Source organism: Apium graveolens, chromosome 9 (assembly GCF_009905375.1).
Source record: "Apium graveolens cultivar Ventura chromosome 9, ASM990537v1, whole genome shotgun sequence".
Classification (NCBI taxonomy): domain Eukaryota; kingdom Viridiplantae; phylum Streptophyta; class Magnoliopsida; order Apiales; family Apiaceae; genus Apium; species Apium graveolens.
In genome coordinates this window covers 215,186,023-215,207,249 of record NC_133655.1, presented here as the reverse complement: position 1 = coordinate 215,207,249, position 21,227 = coordinate 215,186,023, and the positions used below count along the sequence as shown (strand labels likewise).

At 37.4% G+C, this 21,227-nt stretch overlaps 1 non-coding gene across 1 annotated transcript; it reads right to left on the bottom strand.

Moving 5' to 3' along the window:
• Positions 1 to 17,981: 17,981 nt before the first annotated feature.
• LOC141687958 (small nucleolar RNA R71) lies at positions 17,982 to 18,088 on the bottom strand. The gene has a single exon (XR_012561432.1). It is a non-coding gene; the product is annotated as a small nucleolar RNA R71 (small nucleolar RNA).
• Positions 18,089 to 21,227: the final 3,139 nt, after the last annotated feature.

Genomic DNA, 21,227 nt, shown 5'->3' with positions numbered 1-21,227 from the left:
CTTGATGATAACAAAAAGGGGGAGATAGAGAGTTCTAGGAGTGAGGGGGAGCAAAAAGTGCTTAACATTCAAGTTAGCAAAGTAATTGTGCCTACAATTACTATCTCAAAGCCACCAACTAAGGACAACATTGATCTGATAAATGAAGCAGCAGCCAATATAAGAGCAACTAAAAAGGAGCAGTTGAATCCAATCAACTGGGAGAAAATTGATGAGCATATTCAAAAGAAGTTTGGGCTAGCAAAGAAGCCAGAAAAGTCAGCCATTCATCACTCTCAAGTCAGGAAAATCTCTGTGAATGAAATGAGCATGAACTATCTGGAAAGAGGACAGCTATCCTGCATCAAATCTCCAAAGGCTGAAGTACTTTTGAAGCCAAGGGTGAACTATCCAAAATCATCACTAAAGAACCCTTTGGATACAGTGTATGAGACACCAAAGCCTGATGAGAAGAAACTGTTATCAAGATCCATTGCCTTCTACAAGGATCCAGCTGATTCAGCTTTGAAAAGGAGAATTGCTAAAGTTTTCAGGAATGGTAAAGAAATTTGTGTGGTGGCTGAACATCCTCAATTTGCTGAAGCAAAGAGAGAAGAAAAGGCAAGATTGAAGCAAGAAAAGAAGCAAGCTGCTCTAGATGCTAAAAAGGCTAAATAAAAGAAAGAGCAAGCTGCTATCTTGGCCAAGATACAAGCTGTGAAACCAACACAACAAATTCTTGCTCAGCCATGTGAAATCACTAAATCTCAAGATCCAAAGAAGCAAGTTGAACCACAACAGAAGAAATCTCACAGATTCAAGGAATTGGCCAAAAGAACCAAAAGGAAATTGAACTTTGTTGGTAAGGAATTGGAGGATCAGTTTCCCAAGGAATCCACTCCAACTACAACTCAAGCATCAAAACCCTCAGTGGTATTTGAAGACATTAAGGTGGTGGATCCTTACAGGAACATTCATGGTGAACCTATTGTGCCTAAGGATGAACCAATAGACTGGGAAAGTCTACCAATTCCTGACTTCAATTTGCCAATCCTTAACAAGCCAAAGAGAACAAAGTCAAGGGCAGTCAAGAAAGTGAAGCTGTCACCTCTCAAATACAAATCTCTAATCAAAGCTCAATTCAAAGTCAATAAGGGAGATTACATGTACTAATGTGACATCAAGGAATTCTCTGATCTAAACCTCTATCTAGATAAACTGGAAGAAGTTAGAGGGATTGATGCCTACAGGAATCTACCTGAAAGGTTAGTTTTCAAGTACAAGGGAGGAAAGGAGATTCAATGGCCACTTCACAGGATCCTTCAAGAAAGCCAACTGTGCTGATAAAGGTTTATTCATCATTCAAGAAGAACTTTGGATTCAATATAACTGCAAGAAGACTTGTTTTAAAGAAGATTGAAGAACTGAGGAGTATTAGGGCTAAAGATGCACTCCCAAAGACTCTAACCATTCCTTACACAGGGAGTAGAGTGCATCTAAGGCCCTACTGGCTGATGGAGTTTATGGAGGACAAAGGAGTTATAAGATTTTTCAGATTTGAAGACCAATTGAGCATCTCTAGCAATGAGACTCTTTTGGAAATGCAAGAAAAACTAAATCTCTCAGAATCTGATGAATTGGAATTCCACAGACAACTCCAAAATCAGATAGAAGAAAATAACAGAAAGCTCGGAAAGAGATCCGGACCTTCAAGGAATTAGATTAATCTGCTCAGGCTAGAGGAGCATCTTAAAAATGACTGTGAGCTAATCTTTGTGCATTTTTTTATTTGAAGCACTTTACTGTTTCATCTACTTACTTTTAGAGTTGTATTTTTAGGGTGTTTTGTTATCATCAAGTGTCTCTTAATTTATGGCTACAATTCCAGTAGACATAAATTGGGGAGATTGTTGTGGATATGTTATGAATTTGATGATTTCATTAACAAAACACCTTAGTAGATTTTACTTAGTAAAAAATGTAGCACTCGACGGATAAGGAATATAGTCCCAACGGATGACTCAATATAGGCCCGACGGATGATGACTTATTATCCATCGAGTGAGTAGCTTATGTAATAATGAGTCTGTAACACATTTCTGCATACAACTTGTTTAGATTCTGTAGTAGCACTCAAGTCATGTTGACTTTAATTAGATATGCAGAATAGGTTGATTAATTGTACATAGATGATGTCTTATAATTCTGCATAAATGAAATGAAGTCAAGTGTTAGATAGCTACCCGACGGATAAACAACAATGCCACTCGACGGATGATCAACAAGGCAACCCGACGGATGATCATGTACCCGACGGATAATCAATTCAAACATCTATTGATAGTGACAACACAGTCACATGCGTCGAGTGTATGCAAAAGGAACGTGGAAGCCTATTCAACTGGGTTTTAGAGAACAAAGAAGCATTGCCATTTCCATGCTATTATGAAGATATTCAAAGATGCTGGAATAGAGTAATGAAGCATCATAGTATTAGATTTGATAGGTTTTGTTTTATTATCTTGTCTTATTACTTTGTAATCTTGGTGATATATAAACCAAGAAGTAGCAAATAGAAAAAAGAGAACACTAAGCAAGAAAATTCTCAGAGAAATATATGTAAGCTGTATTCTTAGCATTTCTCTGTAAACTTAGTTGTTCATATTTGTAAGCAGTTGTGAGCTAATCTTGCTACACAGAGTTCTCTTGATATACTATATATCTCTTGTGGATACATTCAAATCCACCAGAAAGTTTTTAAAGACTTGTGTTTTTAATTACTTGTATTTTGATTTATTCCAAGTTATTATTTCATACTTTGCAAATCAATTCACACAGATATATATTTTAAGTTAGAACATTTTTAAACCAAGAAAAAGTTTCAAGAATTCCATTCAACCCCCTTCTGTAATTCTTGTTGTATTGTTAGGGACTAACAAGTTTCCTTACCCTATCTTCATGATAAATCAACCTGAGTTCTAGAGCTTTTCCAAAGAGATGGAAAGCTTTGAGTTGGGCTTTGGAAACTTCATTTAAGGTATCATAGACTTCAGTAGGGGTTAAGGCTTTAGCATTGCTTCCCAAAATAGTCAAGTAGTCTTCCCTAAATTTAGCTAAAACACCTTCCATCTCCAGATTATAATCCTTGTTTAGCCAATCATCACAATTGCCATCTTGTTCAGCTTCATTAATAATTTTATCTTATTCTTCTTGGACATCTGTTTGATATGAGAACATTATGGCTTGGTAATCTTGGTTAGACATATCTGAGGTTAAGAGTTGTTGAGAGATCTGTGCAAGTCCAGCTAGCTGATCAACCCTGAAATCTTTAAAATTAGATTGAGGTGCTGCTTCTTGGAGCCAGTTGGAGACTAGATGAAGTGGTTGGGAAGTTGAGGGTTCAGCTATTTGGATTTGTGAGGAGCCAGGAACACCTGTGACAGAAGTCACAGTTGAACTCACAGTTTGCACTATGGTTATGACAAGTTGTTATTCCTCATAAGTTGTGGGAACCTACATTTGAATTGGAGGGGATTTGACTGTGCTACTGTCATCTGCAACAGCCTCAAACCCTTGTGTGTCTTACACCACACTGTAACTTAAATGTGCTATTTTTGCCTCCTCTATGACAAGATCATTGGCAATTGTACTCTCAGCTTCAATTATCAAAGCAATTTCAGCCAGGGTTTTGAGGGAAGTTGTTCCTGAAATAGGAACCTCTAATTAAATTGGAGAGGATCTAGATAGCTCCTCCTCAGGAGTACTAACCTCAGACCTTGCAGTCTGTGAAGACTAATTTACACATGAAGGTGCATTTGTGACCTCATGGGGTCTTCAGTAAAAACTGATGAATCCCCCATAATTTTTATGGTGTCATCAAGGTCTACCCCGGCTAGTAGCCTCTCACCATCTAAATGAGGTGTCTGGGTGGTATCAAGGTATCTTGAACCAAGTCACTTGATTGGGGCAATACTTGAGTATTTGATTCAAGTGCTTCAGTATAAGAAGAAGAAATGTTAAATATAAGAGTTTGAAGTTTAGGACTGAGTGTTGGCAGCTCCCCCTGAATGGATGAGGGAGCTTCAAGGGATATGCTCTCCTTGTTTGTGCCATCATTATTTCTCCTACCATACACTTGGATTTGTTCAAGTGTTGGTTGTGCAGACTCTTTACAAGATGCATTGGGGAGAATGCTCTTTTCAATAGAAACATCCTGTTGAGAGGATGTCTCTAAAAATCTGTTTTATCCCCATTTGTACAATTGCATCCTTTTGGGAGGATACAGAGGTGGCTTGAGTGGTCAACTCAGTTTTCTTAGCCTTCTTTGTTTTTCTGACCAAGGGTGACTCATGTTGTATTTGTTCCTGACCACTCTCATTCATTACTGTAAGGGCTATCTCCTTTCTCTTCTTTTACTCACTTCATCCTTTTGAGAGGATGAAGTGGTTGGTTACCTAGCTGCTATTTGTTTTGAAGAAGTGGTCTCAGCTTGGGGAAGCCCCTGTTGGTTTTCCTGTATTTGAGCTTCTACAGGTTCAGGAATCATAGATGTACTAGATTGAGCATCTGATCTCATATCAGGCATAGGGTAAGGGTAAGTCCTAAATCTCTCCATCATGAATAGAGTGATTTTCAGACTCGCATTTACCTTATTCTTTGTAGTAAGTGAACTAAATATAATTTTAGACACTTACTTATAATTGCCTATTTTGGTGTTGTCTATACCATTCAACAAATGTATGTCTGATACCTTATAATTTAAGGTAGACATAATAAATCTAGAAAATAAAAGTTCCTTACCTCTAGCAGATTGAGGCATGGTCAGCTTGGTTGCAAGTTCTTCTAGGATCAATAGACAAACATTCAAGTGTCTGTTGTGGGTTATTGAGAACACCGGCTTCTGTACCACACTTGAAATGTTGTCATATCCAGTCTTCCTGCATGTGAAGGCCCTTAATATAGAATCAAACACAAAGGACCACTCCTTCCTTAGGTTTGTTCTGTTCAAACTTGCCAAGTTGATTCTTCCACCATAGTTGATGAAGTCCATAAACTCAGTTAGTTCATCCTGGGTTAGCACTTCCACTAGATTTACAGTTGGAAGACCCAAAGCTACATTCACATCTTGCTCATTGAACTCTATCTATTGGCCTCTAATTGAGCATGTCACCACCAAGAACACAGAGTTGTCAAGCATAACAGTTCTCACCACTGCTATTGTTCATAATTCATGCAGAACATCCAAGTATAAGATTGGGTTAACTATTAAAACACCTGCAAGATAGCATTTAGACAGAAATTTCACAAACCCCTAGAAACTGTCAGGGGCTTGGTTAGCGTCGGTGAAAGCGATGTAGCTGGTTCCTTTCTCTGGGATTACAGCTCTAACATTGTTGACTTCCATTGTTGTTGAGTAAGAGCGAATGGGTAAGAAAAATTAGTGAAAAAGAGTTTGAAATGAGAGAGAAATCAGTTTGGAATTGAAAAAGCTAGGTCACTTAGAGTTCTCAAAGGCGTAAGTATATGTGTATCGAGATGTCTGGGTATTTGTAGTAAAAGCAGATGACTTATCGAGAAGTCAAAAATAGACATTTCGAGTATACTTATCGAGAAGTCATTTTGAAGGTGAATTACATATCGGGAAGTCATTTTAATTTACTCTTTTAGAGAACTAAAAATTAACTTAGCGAGATGTCAAATAAATACCCAGTTTGTCCAAAATGGACTGAATTGTTTCCAGTTTTTATTTGAATAAATCAAGATAAAATCAGAATAATTTTGCCAAAAGTATTTTATCAAAATAATTTATTGAATAAATTATTTCAGTTCTGAGTTATTTATAAGTCCAAAATGATACTTGTAGAGAACTATGTGAGTTAATCACTTATAGAGAACTCTATAATGACTTATCGTTTAGTCATAATAAAGCTTATCGAGAATTCACTCGAGAAGTCAGTAAATTGACTTATCGAGAACTCACTCGAGAAGTCTAAAAATGACTTGTCGATAAGTCAATTAGACTTATCGAGAACTCAGTTCTCTATATAATTTTGATCACTTTGATTATGCCTTGTGTTAATTTTACATATTAAAAATGTAAATCGACAATTAGACAGTTTTCTTAGAATTTGAAAAATTCCAAGCTGAATTTTGAATTTTAAAAAATAAATATGCAGAGATTTCTGAAATATTTATAATTCATATTCCAGTTTAATTTCTAATAAAATCAAATTACTTTTGATTTACTAGAAATTAATCTGCTGCAAAATATTAGCTGAGTTCTTGCCTTAGGATGAAGAGTTAAGCATTCCAATTTCACCTACAACTCTAGTGAAAGTTGCTTCATCCAAAGGTTTAGTAAAAATGTCAGCTAATTATTTTTTTGTTGGAACAAAAATGAGCTCAATGGTACCATTTGCAGCATGTTCTCTAATAAAATGGTACCTTACATCAATCTGCTTTGTCCTAGAGTGATTAACTAGATTAGCCACAATAGATATAGAACTAGTATTGTCACACATGATTGAAATTTTGTATAACACCAGACCATAATCCATCAGATGATTTCTAATCCAAAGCACTTGAGCACAACAACTTCCAACAGCTATATATTCAGCTTCAACTGTGGAAGTTGACACGGATTGTTGTTTCTTGCTATACCAGGATACAAGTCTTTGTCCAAGAAACTGATAGCTTCCACTAGTACTCTTTCTGTCAACCCTGCATCTAGCAAAATCTACATCTGTGTATCCAACAGCTTCAAAACCAGTTTCCTTAGGATATCATAATCCCAAGTTTGGAATCCCCTTCAGGTATCTGAAAATCCTCTTCACATCCACCAAATGTAATTCATTTGGATTGGCTTAAAATATTGCACACAGACATGTTTGCAAACATGATGTCTGGTCTACTTGCAGTCAAATAAAGCAATAATCCAATCATTCCTCTATAGCTTGAAATTTTTACACTCTTGCCCTTCATCCAACTTTGTTGCTGTAGATATAGGTGTAGATACAGGCGAACAATCAACTATGCCAAACTTTTTCAATAAATCTTTAACATACTTAGTTTGGCTGATGAAGATTCCATCACTTCGTTGATTGACTTGATGTCCAAGAAAGTAACTTAATTCCCCCATCATACTAATTTCATATTCACTTTGAATAAGGTTAGAGAATCTTTTACAGAGCTTCTCATTAGTAGGACAAAAAATGATATCATCCACATAAATCTGAACTAGGATCCTATCACCACCATGCAGCTTGTAGAAGAGTGTCTTGTCTATTGTTCCTCTAGTGAAACCATGTTTAAGTAGAAAATCTGTCAGTCTATCATACCAAGCTCTAGGTGTCTGCTTTAGTCCATGTAGAGTCTTGAGTAGCTTGGACACAAAATCTGGAAATTCTGGATCTTCAAAGCCAGGAGGCTGTTGCGCATAAACTTCTTCTTCCAACTCACCATTTAGAAAGGCACTCTTGACATCCATTTGATATACTTTGAAGTTTGAATGTGCAGCAAATGCTAGAAAAATCCTTATTGCTTCAAGTCTTGCAACTGGAGCAAAAGTTTCATCATAGTCAATTCCTTCTTCATGTGAGTAGCCTTTTGCAACCAACCTTGCCTTGTTTCTAATAACTATGCCATTTTCATCCATCTTATTCCTGAACACCCATTTTGTTCCAATTACACTTATGTTCTTTGGTGCAGGAACTAACTCCCAAATTTTGTTTCTTTCAAATTGATTAAGCCCTTCTTGCATGGCAGATATCCAATCAGGATCCATTAGAGCTTCTTCAGTTTTCTTAGGCTCTGAGACAGAAAGCATGAATGTAGGAACTCATTAACAGTTGCACTTCTAGTCCTTACACCAGCATTGGGATCACCAATTATTGCATTTTGATTGTGACTCCTATCCCATTTTATGGTATGCGTTTGTTGACCGGTGCCTTCATCATTTTCTTCATTATTGGTATGACTGGTAGATTCTTCTTCTCTTTCTCCCCCTAAGTTTGTGCTATCAAATTCAGGTGTATGAGATGAGCTTCTATTTTCATGTTTTTCCTATTCAGTACTCTCTTCATTCATCATCAGTTGTGCATTTCCTTCATCCTCTTCATTAGAATCAATGTTAATGTTGAGATTTTCAAATACAAGGGCTTCAGCTTCGTTATCATCAAGGCATTCCAATCCTGGACAATTATCATCATCAAAAGTCACATCAGTGATCTCTATTTTTTTGATCAATTATATAGACCTTGTAGGCAGTTCTTTCCAATGAATATCCCAGAAAAATTGCTTCAAAAACTTTGAGTAAAATTTTCCCACATATTCAGAGTTATCTTTTAAAATATAACAGTTGCTTCCAAACATATGAAGATGCTTTACAGTAGGCTTTCTCTTAGACATGATTGAGTAAGGTGATTTGCCATGAACCTTGTTAATAAGATATCTGTTTTGAGTGTAGTAGGTAGTATTTACAGCTTCTTCCCAAAAACTAGTTGGAACATTGGCATCTTGCAGCATTGTCCTTGCAGCTTCTATTAATGTTCAGTTTTTTCTTTCAACTACCCCATTTTATTGAGGTACTCTAGCAGCAGAGAATTCTTGAACAATGCCTTTGTTTTTGCAGAATTCACTCAATATTGCATTTCTGAATTATGTTCCATTATCACTTCTTAATCTCTTCACACAGTTTTGATCTTCAGCCTGTTTCTCTATCTTCTTTATGTGCTCAATTATGATGTGTGGAGTTTCATCTTTAGAATGCATAAATTCTACCCATGTGTATCTTGAGTAATCATCCACCATCACAAGTGCATATTTGTTTCTTGAAATTGATAAGATATTTACTGGCCCAAACAAGTCCATGTGAATAAGTTGCAATGGTGCACTTATGGAATTCACAGTTTTTGACTTGTGACTTGATCTTTTCATTTTTCCTTTCTGACATGCTTCACAGAATTCAGTTTGAGAAAACTCTAATTTTGGCAGGTCTCTCACCAACTCTTTCTTGACCAGAGTGTTGATTGGCTTGTAATTTAGATATGAGAGTTTCTTATGCCATAACTTGCTTTGCTCTATGGATGCCTTGGTGTAGAAGCAACAAATTCCATCCTAATTTGTTGAGTCTAAGTCTGGAACAAACAAGCTTCCTTTGCTTGCTCCTTTTAGAGCAACTTCATTGGTTTTCTTGCTGATGAAGATACATTCTTCTTTGTCAAATAGAACTTTAAAGCCTTTGTCTGCAAACTGGCTGACATTGAGAAGATTTACTTCAACACCAGCTACCAATGCTACATCATCAATGATAACATTTCCAAAAATAATCTTGCCATATCCCATTGTGAATCCTTTGCTGTTGTCTCCAAAGGTCACCAAAGGGCCAACCTTCTCCTCAAATTGTGATAGCAGGGCCTTATCACCTGTCATATGCCTGGAGCATCCACTGTCTATGATCCATATGACCTTCTTCATTTAGCCCTGTACACAATGAGTTTTAAGTGTATTTAGAAACCCAAGCAGTGTTGGGTACTTTTTTCTTGTTAACTGACTTAGCAGAAGTAGAGTTAGAAGTCTCAGAAAAAATAGCATTCATAGATATTTGTGCATTGTCCCTTGCAGATGTAGATCCAATATTGACTTCTTTGAGATCTACTCTCAACTTGTGGCAACTTTTCATTACTTTTAAATTACAGGGAATGCAGTCAAACTTTTCATAAAATGAATAGGGATCATTTGCTTTGGTTTCATTATACTTACAGGCTCCTTCAACTGGCTTGCTAATAACCTTTTTACAAAGGTGAGTTAGGTGATTCACATATCCCCACTTTTTACATTTCTTTCTTGGAGCATCTACAACATAAGCAAAATTGTTTTTTTTGTTTATCCCAATCTTCCCATTTCTATTCTTCTTCTTCTTTCTTGCATCTTCAGTTTTTGTTTCCTTAACAGGTGTCTTGGAATCTCGGTTATCCATGAGCTTCTTTTCAGCCTTGGAAGTTGTTTCTGCATTTTTCCTGTCATTGTCTTCGTCAGCAATTTCTTGCTTTATGATCAACTCCTCTTCACTGAAATCTACTTCACATGCTTTGAACATAGGTGAACCAATCTTTTTCAGCATAGTTAGAACATCTTTATTTTCATTTGCTTTCCCTTTTTCACCTACAGCTTTCTTCTTATTGTTCAAGACATCATAATCAAGACAAATAACAATATTTGCACATGGCTTATTCTTCTCATAATATTGTCCAACCAACTCAGATGCATTCCTGAAATATTTCAACTTGACTTCATTTTTTTAGCTTCTCCATTAACACAGCTTTAATCTCATTTGCACACTTGAGCTTGTTCCTTAGATATGCATTTTCTTATTTCACAGCTTCAAGCTCTACCAGCAATAACTCAGTTTTTTTTTCTCATTTTCAAGTTTCTCATTTATCTTTGTCAATCTGCTAACCTCTTCATTAGCAGCAACCATACTTGTATGCATGTGAAATATTTCTGTGCTCATCTTTTCAACAATTTCCTTATATTGACTCACATTTAAATCAATTGTGGTAAGAGTTGGTACCTGTGCTTTTGATGAGGATGACTCTTCTTGCTCCAAGGCTATAAGTGCATAATTTCTAACTTCCTCATCTTTATCTTTATCAGAATCATTCCAACTCTTTCCCTCTGCAATATAGGCTTTGCTTTGCTATTTCTTCAAAAGAGCTTCATACTTTACTTCCATTTCAAGATAAGCTTTGTCTTTCTTTGCTTTTTTAAGTTTCCTGCATTCTGTAGCAAAATGGTCTAGCTCATCACAGTTATAGCACCTTATTTTTTATCTGTCAATAGATCCAGTTTTGTAACCATTTTTTCTATCAGATGTGTACTAAACAACAACATATCTCCATATCAGATGTTGACTTTTTCTTTCTCGGGCTCAGTGTACTCTGAAGGATCTTTAGGAGCATAATGAGCTGGAATGACCATATCTCCATCTGTCGATTCCTCAACTCTTACCATAGGAGTGAAAGGCCCATTCTTAAGAATCTGAATATATAACGGATTGGCCATCCCGATAAACAGCAACATTTTCTTCTTCCAAAGAGTGTAGTTAGTCTTATCAAAAGTAGGGATTTTGATGCTACTGATTTTCTGTGCATTCATTCTTCCAAGATCTTGAATCTGTTTACTTTCAGAATTTTCTCTGATACCACTTATTAGATAATGAATCACACACCTAGGGGTGGGGGGTGAATGTGTTTGAGTATTTTTCTGCTTTTCTTGAAGTGTTTATGGTGATGAACAAAGTAAATTAAAATCTTGTAGTTAATTGTGTTAGTACTGAATTTAGACAAAGAAAATAGTGAACACAAATCTTTCAAAACTCACTTAATCTTATATTAAAATTAAGAATGTTTTGCTACAATATTTCTAGGCTCTTTGTTGATAAAGAGCTTAGCTTCTTCCTTGAGAGAATACAAGATTTTTCTGATCTCTATTGTTGTTACTAACAAAGCATCCATTGTTTACTTTATAGAACAGTAAACACTGGTTATTATACAACGTGCATTAGCATGTACTAAACCCTATTTTTGGATAATCAAATCTTTCTATTTCTGGCTTAGTGTATCTTTGCTAATATTGCACGCCTGTGACTTTAATTTTCCAGTTAATCTTGGCCTTTGATCATGTACTCTTCAAGCCGCTTTTGTAGACTTGTCAATCCAACTGATTAGATTGTTTGTTGATTGATAATCTTGGATATTGAACTGGTCTGCACTTTGTACTTTGAAATTTTACCTCGAGATCTCCAGTTTGGTATATAGAGAACTTGACATCTTGATAAGTATATTGGCTTATCAAGATCTCTAATCACTTTATAGTTATTTTAACTTATCGAAGTCTTTCAGTTCTCTATAAGAGAATTTGACTTGTCGAGATCTCTCATCTTCATGCCTTCACTTTGGCTTATCGATAAATCTGAGTTCTCTAATGACAAGTTGACTTATCGATAACTCTGATTTCTCTAGTGACAAATTGCCTTATCGATACTTTTGAGTTCTCTAGTGACAAATTGGCTTATCGATAACTCAGACTTCTCTAGTAAAGAAATGACTCATCGATATCTTCATTCTTCATGTCTTCAGATTGGCTTGTCGATATCTCTGAGTTCTCTAGTAGCTTTTCCTGACTTGTCGATAAGTCATTCTGGAGTTCTCGAATGACTTCTCTATAACACTTAATTTGTGACTTGTAGAGATCTTGACTTAGAATATTTTTCCCAAAACAGATTTATTCAACTCCAAGATTCTTCATAATTCTTCTGAGGCATGATCTTCTTGATCTTCTTCCAGATAGAATTCTTAGGCTTGATACTGTTTACAGAAAAAGACTCCAGTCTGCCCTTGAACACTTTTACAGACTTAAGTGGTACAATACAAAATGCAAACTTAGATTACAATACAACTTACTTAGGGTTGTCAATTTGACTTAGTCGTTATTGTACAAGCATGTCTTGCACAACATAGAGTTGACTTTGAGTGATGGTTTTACAGAAGGTAGGTTTGTGATTTTCTTGAGAAATATTTGGCTTGAGGTGATTGGTATTTTTAGAAAGGTGTTAGTAGTTTTTTTATATAGGAATTTAGGCTTTGAGGTAGGAGGTGGTTCAGTGTATGAGTTTGTTGGCTTTGAAGGTTGAGCTTGATTTGTTTGGATTTTTAGGGTTTGTTGGTGTGGTCCTCAACTGTCCTCATTTTTCTTTTTCCTTCTCTCCCCACCTCTCTTTTTTGCCTCCTTCTTCTTTTCTTTGCTTTCAGCTGCCTTAGAGTATTGACTTGGATTTGAGTCAAAAGGTTTTTGATCATATTTCTTCTGCTCATCATTATCTAAGTTATCCTTATTGATTTGAGTTTTAGGCAAGTTATCTTCAGGATTTCTCAAATATCTTCCCAATAACTTAATCATTTCTTCATCTTCAATGGTCTTGTTTTTCTTGACTTTCAACTCAGTCTCTAGAATCATGAATAACTTTTTGTTGGCCATGACACATTACTTAGGGATCTGAAAATATTTGAAATGTTTGGTGGTAGGACAAATGTATGCCACTCCCTTGCTTGGTTGCAGATTTGCTTCAGAAAAAGCAGCCACTTGAGCATTTCTCAATTCAGTTAACAAGAGAGTGTCTTCAGGAATCACTCTTGTGACCTTGCTTATCAGAATGTCCAGCTCATATGCCCTTCTAGAGATAAGATAATTAAGGGACACCTGCTTACACCTGTCTACCCCTGATTCATTTATGTTGATCATAATTCTTTTCTCCTGAAAATTGTCCTTTGTCACTAAGATCACCCTTATAGAGTTTCTTGTCCTGTCCAAGGCCTTTTTGTAGGTAAAGAAATTGTTACTGAGAGAATCCCTGAGAGCCTTGAGCAATTCATCAAATTCCCTGCTCAGAATAGGTCCATCAGCTGCTCTAATAAGCCTCTCCATGCCAATATAAATTTCTTGAGTTTTGCTCTTGTTAGCAACTTGGACAGTTTGAGTAGATGATCTTAATAGCCTTGCCTCTAACTCCCCCTAGTCTTGTTGGCAGGCATGAGAATGGGAGTAGGAATTTCAGGCCTCACAGCTTCTGGAAGTGCAGGCAGAGGTATGTTAAGCTTGCCCATGATTGCTCCCAAGGCCATAACATTTTGTATTTGTAAGTGCTTGTGGGAGTCTACCAAGGTTTGTATATCTGTCTGTTGACTCTACACCAATGAGGTGAGAGCATGCACTTGAGCTGTAAGTGAGTCATTTAAAGACTGCAAGTTGGAGACTTGTTGTTGAAGAGACTGAATTTGAAGATTTGTAGATGTTGAGACAGGTTGATGAGAGCTGGAAGAAGTAGAAGGTCCAAATGTGTCTTCCAGAGCTTGTTTGATACCCTCCATTAGTAGCGCAGAAGGCTCATATCTGCTTTGGTGAAGCTGGTTCAACTTAAGCTTTGTGTCATTTGAACTTGTGATTTGTTGTTGAACCACTTCATGAAGAGCAATGAAAGATTGTCTGAGATTTTTGACATCTTTTTCCATAGTGGTTAGATCTAGTCTTTTCATTTGGTCAGCAAAGTGTTGAAACTTAAAGGTGATCTTGACTTGGGAAGGTATAATCTCATCCATCTTCTCATTTAGCAGTTTTGTTGTGGATATGTTGTGAACTTGATAATTTCATTAACAAAACACCTTAGTAGATTTTACTTAGTGAAAAATGTAGCACTCGAAGGATAAGGAATATAGTCCCGACGGATGACTCAATATAGTCTCGACGGATGATGACTTATTAACCATCGAGCGAGTAGCTTGTGTAATAATGAGTTTGTAGCACATTTCTGCATACACCTTGTTTAGATTCTGTAATAGCACTCAAGTCATGTTGACTTTAATTAGATATGTAAAATAGGTTTTTTAATTGTACATAGATGATGTCTTGTAATTTAGCAAAAATGAAATGAAGTCAAGTGCCAGATAGCTACCCGACGGATAAACAAAAATACCACTCGACAGATGATCAACAAAATGCTCTGAAGTTGCATGGAAGGGTCTATCGGACAAAAGACTCCAATCTTAAGTTCCTTAGATCTCTTCCAAAGGAATGGAAACCTATGACATTCTCATTGAGAAACTCTTAAAATTACAAGGAGTTTACTTTGGAGAGACTATATGGCATCCTGAAAACTTATGAGCTTAAAATAGAGCAAGATGAGAGGATGGAGAGAGGAAAGAAGAAAGGAGGATCCATTGCACTAGTTGCTGAGTTAGAGAAAGAGAAGGAGATGAAGATGGAAGCTGTTGAATCAACTTCAAAGGTCTGTGAAAACAAGGGCAAGGGGCTGGTAGCAGAAAATGAAGATTCTTTGAGCCAAGATGACATGGAAGATATAGATGAACATCTAGCATTTCTTTCCAGAAGATTTGCCAAGCTCAAGTTCAAGAAGAACTTTGGAGCAGCTAAGCCAAATAGAAATATGGTGGATAAATCAAAATTCAAATGTTTCAAATGTGGCTTGGCAGGGCACTTTGCCAGTGAGTGTAGAAAGTCAGATTCCAGCAAGAAAAAGTTTGAGCTTGTGGATTATAAACAGAAATACTTTGAGTTGCTCAAACAAAAGGAAAGTGCTTACATTACACAAGAAAATGACTGGGCAGTAGATGGTCTGGATGAGGATGAGGATGTCAGCTATGTCAATCTAGCCCTAATGGCCAAGTCTGATGAAACATAGACAAGTTTTTCAAGTAATCAGGTAATCACCACTAACCTTGCACATTTATCTAAAGCCGAGTGTAATGATGCAATAAATGACATGTCTACAGAATTATATCATTTACGTGTTACACTTAAGTCTCTTACTAAGGAAAATGCTAAAATCAAAGAAAACAATTTGTTTTTAAGTGAGAGGAATAATGTGCTAGAGTCTCAGTTCATTGAATTTGAAAAATTGAGAATTGAGTGTAAAATTGCTAAGGATGAATTAAATGAGTTCTTGAAGAAAGAAGACATCTTGAAGAAGCGGTTTAAATGAGAAAAAGAGGTGATTAAGGCATGGAAAACATCTAGAGATGTTCATGCTTAAATCACCAAAGTTCAAGGTATTGAGTCCTTTGTGATGCAGCCTGGAAGAAGAATAAGGAGAAGCTGGAATCCAATTTGGTTGAAGGATTGCTAACAGATGTAGACTCGATAGATGATGAGGGTCATCCGTCGGGTAACAAAAAAGGTTATACGTCGAGTGATATAAATCCTCATCCGTCGACTGTGAGCAAACCTGTGAGTAAAGCCAAACTTGTCAAGTTAAATGAGAAATATGGATACAGTTTACAGGAAAAAGACTCCAGTCTGCCCTTGAACATTTTTACAGACTTAAGTGGTACAATACAAAATCCAAACTTAGATTATAATACAACTTACTTAGGGTTGTCAATTTGATATAGTGTTGAGTGGCATTTATGACACTTTATAATGCTCTAATAAGCTTTGAATTGATGCCTTAGTAATCAAGTTGTTGGGTGTTTTAACATGTTTTAGAGTGTTTTTGCATTTGAGGCATTATCTTGGTAATTAGGTGCATTAGAATTATTTTGGTGCCAATTTGGTGCCAAGGTGGTGTTGGAATAAAAGCTCATTGAAAGCCAGCTCGAAGCTGCAAGAAAAATAAAGAAGTCAGTCTTGGCAGAAGCCCAGCGCGCCCGCGCTGATCAAGCGCGCGGCCGCGCCGAAGTACAGAATGCCATCGGGCCCGCTCTGATCAAGCGTGCGGCTGGGGCTGCTATATAAACAACTCTAGGTCGTTTTTTATAGGTAATCAAGCTAGAGACATATCAAGGAGAGCGTAAGAAGACCGATTTATCATGATTCAATGAAGACGAAGAAGATCTTATTTTTACTTGTGAACCTTTGTTTTAAGTTGTATTTGGATACTAGTTTTCTTATTTGTGAACCTTAATCTTGTTTTGTACTTGGTTTTATTTATTCGTTATAAAGACTACATTTTATATACCATGCTTTCATCGGAACCCATGTTGATGACGAGTCCAATTATGGGCTAATCGTTATCGTGGGGTTCTAGCAGATTTATTTATGGATTTCTTTAGTTGAATTGTTTGATGCCTTAGTATGAGGTGATTGTATGATATCCTAGTATTGCTTGTGCGTATTCGTCTTATGAGCATCGCGAACTTATAAGATAGTGTGTTAATTCTTAATGAAACGAAAGTGAATTTAAGGATTTAGAACTTGCCATGCTAGCATAGGTTCATGTATTCGATATACATGATTCGTTGGTAATTTTAACCATCTTACTTTCCCTGTGTAATCAAGATAGATAACTTGTGCTTAAACGTTATGTTGTCAAATTCTATAGACATATAGGGTCTCAATATAATTGGTGTCTATTCAGCTTCTATCTCTTTTGTGGATGTCTGGTAATATGCTACTCGTGCAACGAAAGTTGGCATTTATCAGTTTCGTGTTGTGTGATTAGTATCATCACCATTGCATGCTATGGTTATGAACAATAAGGCTATAGAATGAAGTATTTAATGAAGTTAGAATCCCATGTTTATCATATATATTAATTCAATCAATCTTATTCTCGTAGTTATAATCATTAGTTAATTCTTAATTATAAAAAACCTCAATATATCATCATCTTAGCATTGAATAATAACCATATGTTGTTGCTTAAGTGCGTGAATTAATTAGTTAATCAATACAGTCTCTGTGAGAACGAACTAGAAAAGATTATATACTACTTGCAAACTCGTATACTTGCGTGTATTATTTGCGTGTGTTAGCGACTAACAAGTTTTTGGCGCCGCTGCCGGGGACTGCAGTGTTAATTGATAGTTTATGTGCTTTCCATCAGTGGTCGTTAAAGTTCATTGACTCGGACATTATTACTTATCTATTTCCTTGTCTTATTTCAGGTACTCTAGCGAGGGTGTATTCATACGCGTTCGCGTACTCGTAAGAGAACACTAGATAAAGCCGAGGAAGAAGTTGTGGTAGTTCGTAAGGAAGTTTTTGAGGAAGAAAAGAAGGTAGGGCAAGAAGAGAAAGTCGAAGAACCAGTTGTAGTAGCGATGGGAGATCAAGCAGAAAATCCGACGGCTTTGATGGACTATTCTCAGCCTAAGATTAATGACATTCAGTCAAGCATCATCAGACCGGCCATCAGGGCTAACACTTTTGAGATCAAGTCAAGCACGATTCAGATGATATAGAACTCAGTTCAGTTTGGGGGTTTTCCTACTGAAGACCCCAACATTCACATCAGGGATTTTATCGAGATCTGTGACACTTTCAAATTCAATTATGTGACTAAAGGCGCTATCAAGCTACACCTTTTCCCATTCTCTTTTATGGACAAGGCTAAGTGCTGGTTACACTCTCTACCAGCATGATCTATCACCACTTGGGAGGATCTCGCACAAAAGTTTCTCACTAAATTCTTCCCCATGGCGAAGACTGCTGCAATCAGGAATGCTCTTACCGAGTTTGCTCATCAAACCAAAGAATCTCTGTGTGAGGCTTGGGATCAATATAAGGAGATGCTAAGGAAGTTCCCACACCATGGCATGCCTGATTGGATGATTATTAATTGTTTCTATAATGGATTGGGTGCTACTTCTAGACCCATGCTTGATGCAGCATCAGGAGGAGCCTTGTGGGCTAAGAGCTACGATGAAGCTTATTGAACTGATGGCTGCTAACGAGTTCCAAAATCCTTCCCAGAGACTGACTCAGGGGAAAGTCGTAGGAATTCTGGAGTTGGATGCAGCAACTGCTATCGCTGCCCAACTTAAGGCTTTGACGATGAAAGTGGACACTTTGGCTAATTATGGAGTTAATCAAATCGCCAGTGTCTGTGAACTTTGTGTTGGTGCCCATGAGACTGATTAGTGCGCAATTTCTAGTGAATCAACTCAGTTCGTGAACAACTTCCAGCGATCGCAGCAACCAGTGCCAGCCACCTATCATCCTAACAACTGTAATCATCCTAATTTCAGTTGGATCAATGCTCACAATGCGGTTCAACAGCCTTATCAGCAGTACCCACCTAAGCAGTACAACCCCCTGATTTTCAGAAACCACAGTATGCACCTAGACAGCAACTCCTGCTGCAACAAGCCAATGAAAGATCTGAGTTAGAGAAGTTGAAACTTATGTGCAAGAGTCAAGATGTTTCTATCAAGACCTTGGAAATAAAATAGGGCAAATTGTCAATACCTTGCTAAATCGTCAGCCTGGTATACTACCTAGTGACACTGAAGTGCCAGGAAAGAGGGAAGCTAAAAAACAGGTAAAGGCAATCACTTTAAGGTCTAGAAAGGTTGCGAATCCCGAACAAACTCATGAGTTGGCTGAAGAAGCTGAGGCTGAGAAAGAAGTAGAGAAACAGGATAAAGAAGTGGAACCAAGGAAGCCTACTGTTGAGCACGCTCTGCCTGAGGGTAATACATGGGGGAACAGATCTATCCTCCACCGCCTTTTCCCAAGCGGCTACAAAAGAAAAAGATGGAAAATCAATTTGAGAAGTTTCTGGAGGTGTTCAAACAACTTCATATCAACATACCTTTGACCGAGGCTCTTGAGTAGATGCCTAGTTATGCAAATTTTATGAAAGGTATTCTCTCTCGGAAGGTGAAGCTAGATGATTTAGAGACAGTCACTCTCACGGAGGAATACAGTGTTGTGCTGTAACAGAAGTTGCCTTCAAAGCTTAAAGATCCAGGAAGCTTCACTATTCCATGTACTATTGGAAAAGTATCTTTTGACAGATGCTTATGTGACTTGGGAGATAACATCAATCTGATGCCCTTAGCAATCTTCAAGCAGTTAGACTTACCTGATCCCAAACCGATTTATATGACCTTGCAGTTGGCCGACCGTTGTAGTACATATCCGCGAGGTATTGTGGAGGATGTCTTGGTCAAGGTTGATAAACTCATCTTCCCTGCCGATTTCATCATTCTTGATTCTGAGGAGGACAAGAAGATTCCCATAATCTTGGGGAGACCTTTCTTGGAAACTGGTCGAACCTTGATAGATGTGCAGAGGGGGCAGCTCAAAATGTGAGTTCTGGATCAGGATGTTACTTTTAATGTGTTCAGTGCTATGAAATTTCCAACTGTTAACGAGGAGTGCTTAAAGGTGGAGTTGGTCGATTCGGTGGTTGCATCGGAACTTCATCAATTGCTAAGGTCTGATACCTTAGAGAAAGCCTTGTTGGGGAATTCAGATAGTGAAGATGATGAAGGTGAAGAACAATTGCAATATTTGAATGCTTCTCCCTGGAAAAGGAAGATAGATATGCCTTTTGAATCTCTTGGAATGGAGGAATTGAACAAAGCTCCTAAATGCCTCAAGCCATTATTGTTGAAGCTCCCACTCTTGAGCTTAAGCCTTTAACTGAGCATTTGAGGTATGCATTTTTAGGTGATGCATCTACTCTAACTGTTATAATTATATCTGACCTTTCAGGTAGTGATGAGGAAAAACTTTTGAGGATTCTGAGAGAGTTCAAATCGGCAATTGGATGGACTATAGCAGATATCATGGGAATCAACCCTTCTTATTGCATGCATACAATTCTGCTAGAGAAAGGTAGCAAGCCTACGGTCGAGCAGCAAAGAAGACTTAATTCTATCATGAAGGAAGTATTAAAGAAGGAAATTATTAAGTGGCTAGACGCATGGATCATCTACCCTATATCTGACAGTTCATGGGTAAGCCTGGTTCAATGTGTGCCAAAGAAAGGTGGAATCACTGTGATAGAAAATGAGAAGAATGAGCTTATTCCTACAAGTATAGTCACGGGGTGGATAGTTTGCATGGACTACAGGAAGCTGAACAAAGCCATGAGGAAGGATCACTTCCTTTTGCCCTTCATTGATCAAATGCTCGACAGGTTGGCTGGTCATGAGTGTTATTGTCTTCTGGATGGCCATTCGGGTTATAATCAGATTTGTATCGCTCTAGAAGATATGGAGAAAACCACCTTCACTTGTCCATTTGGTACTTTCGGCTTCAGATGAGTTTGTTTTGGTCTGTGTGGTGCACCAGCCACGTTCCAGAGATGTATGATGGCCATCTTTTCTGACATGATTGGCTAGAATGTGGAGCTGTTCATGGACAACTTCTCAGTCTTTGGTGATTCTTTTGATGACTGCTTGCAAAATCTTGGACATGTTCTCAAAAGGTGCGTTGAGACCAATCTGGTTCTCAATTGGGAGAAATGTCACTTTATGGTGCGTCAGGGCATTATTCTCGGGCACAAGGTTTCTAGTAAAGGTCTAGAGGTGGACAAGGCCAAGGTGGGGGTCATTGAGAATCTTCCTCCATCTATTTCTGTTAAGGGAATTCGTAGTTTTCTTGGTCATGCGGGTTTCTATAGGCGTTTCATCAAAGATTTTTCGAAAATTTCAAAGCCTTTGTGCAGTCTGTTAAAGAGATATGTTCCTTTCAAGTTTGATGACGAGTGCCTTGCAGCTTTTGAGACATTGAAGAAGAGTTTCATCACGGCACCGGTCATAACTGCACATGATGGGAATGAGCCTTTTGAGATGATGTGCGATGCAAGTGACTCTGCAGTTGGAGCAGTTCTTAGGCAGAGGAAGAACAACATATTTCATGTGGTCTACTATGCTAGTAAGACCCTAAATGATGCTCAACTGAATTATACTACTATGGAGAAAGAGCTTTTAGCTATTTTCTAT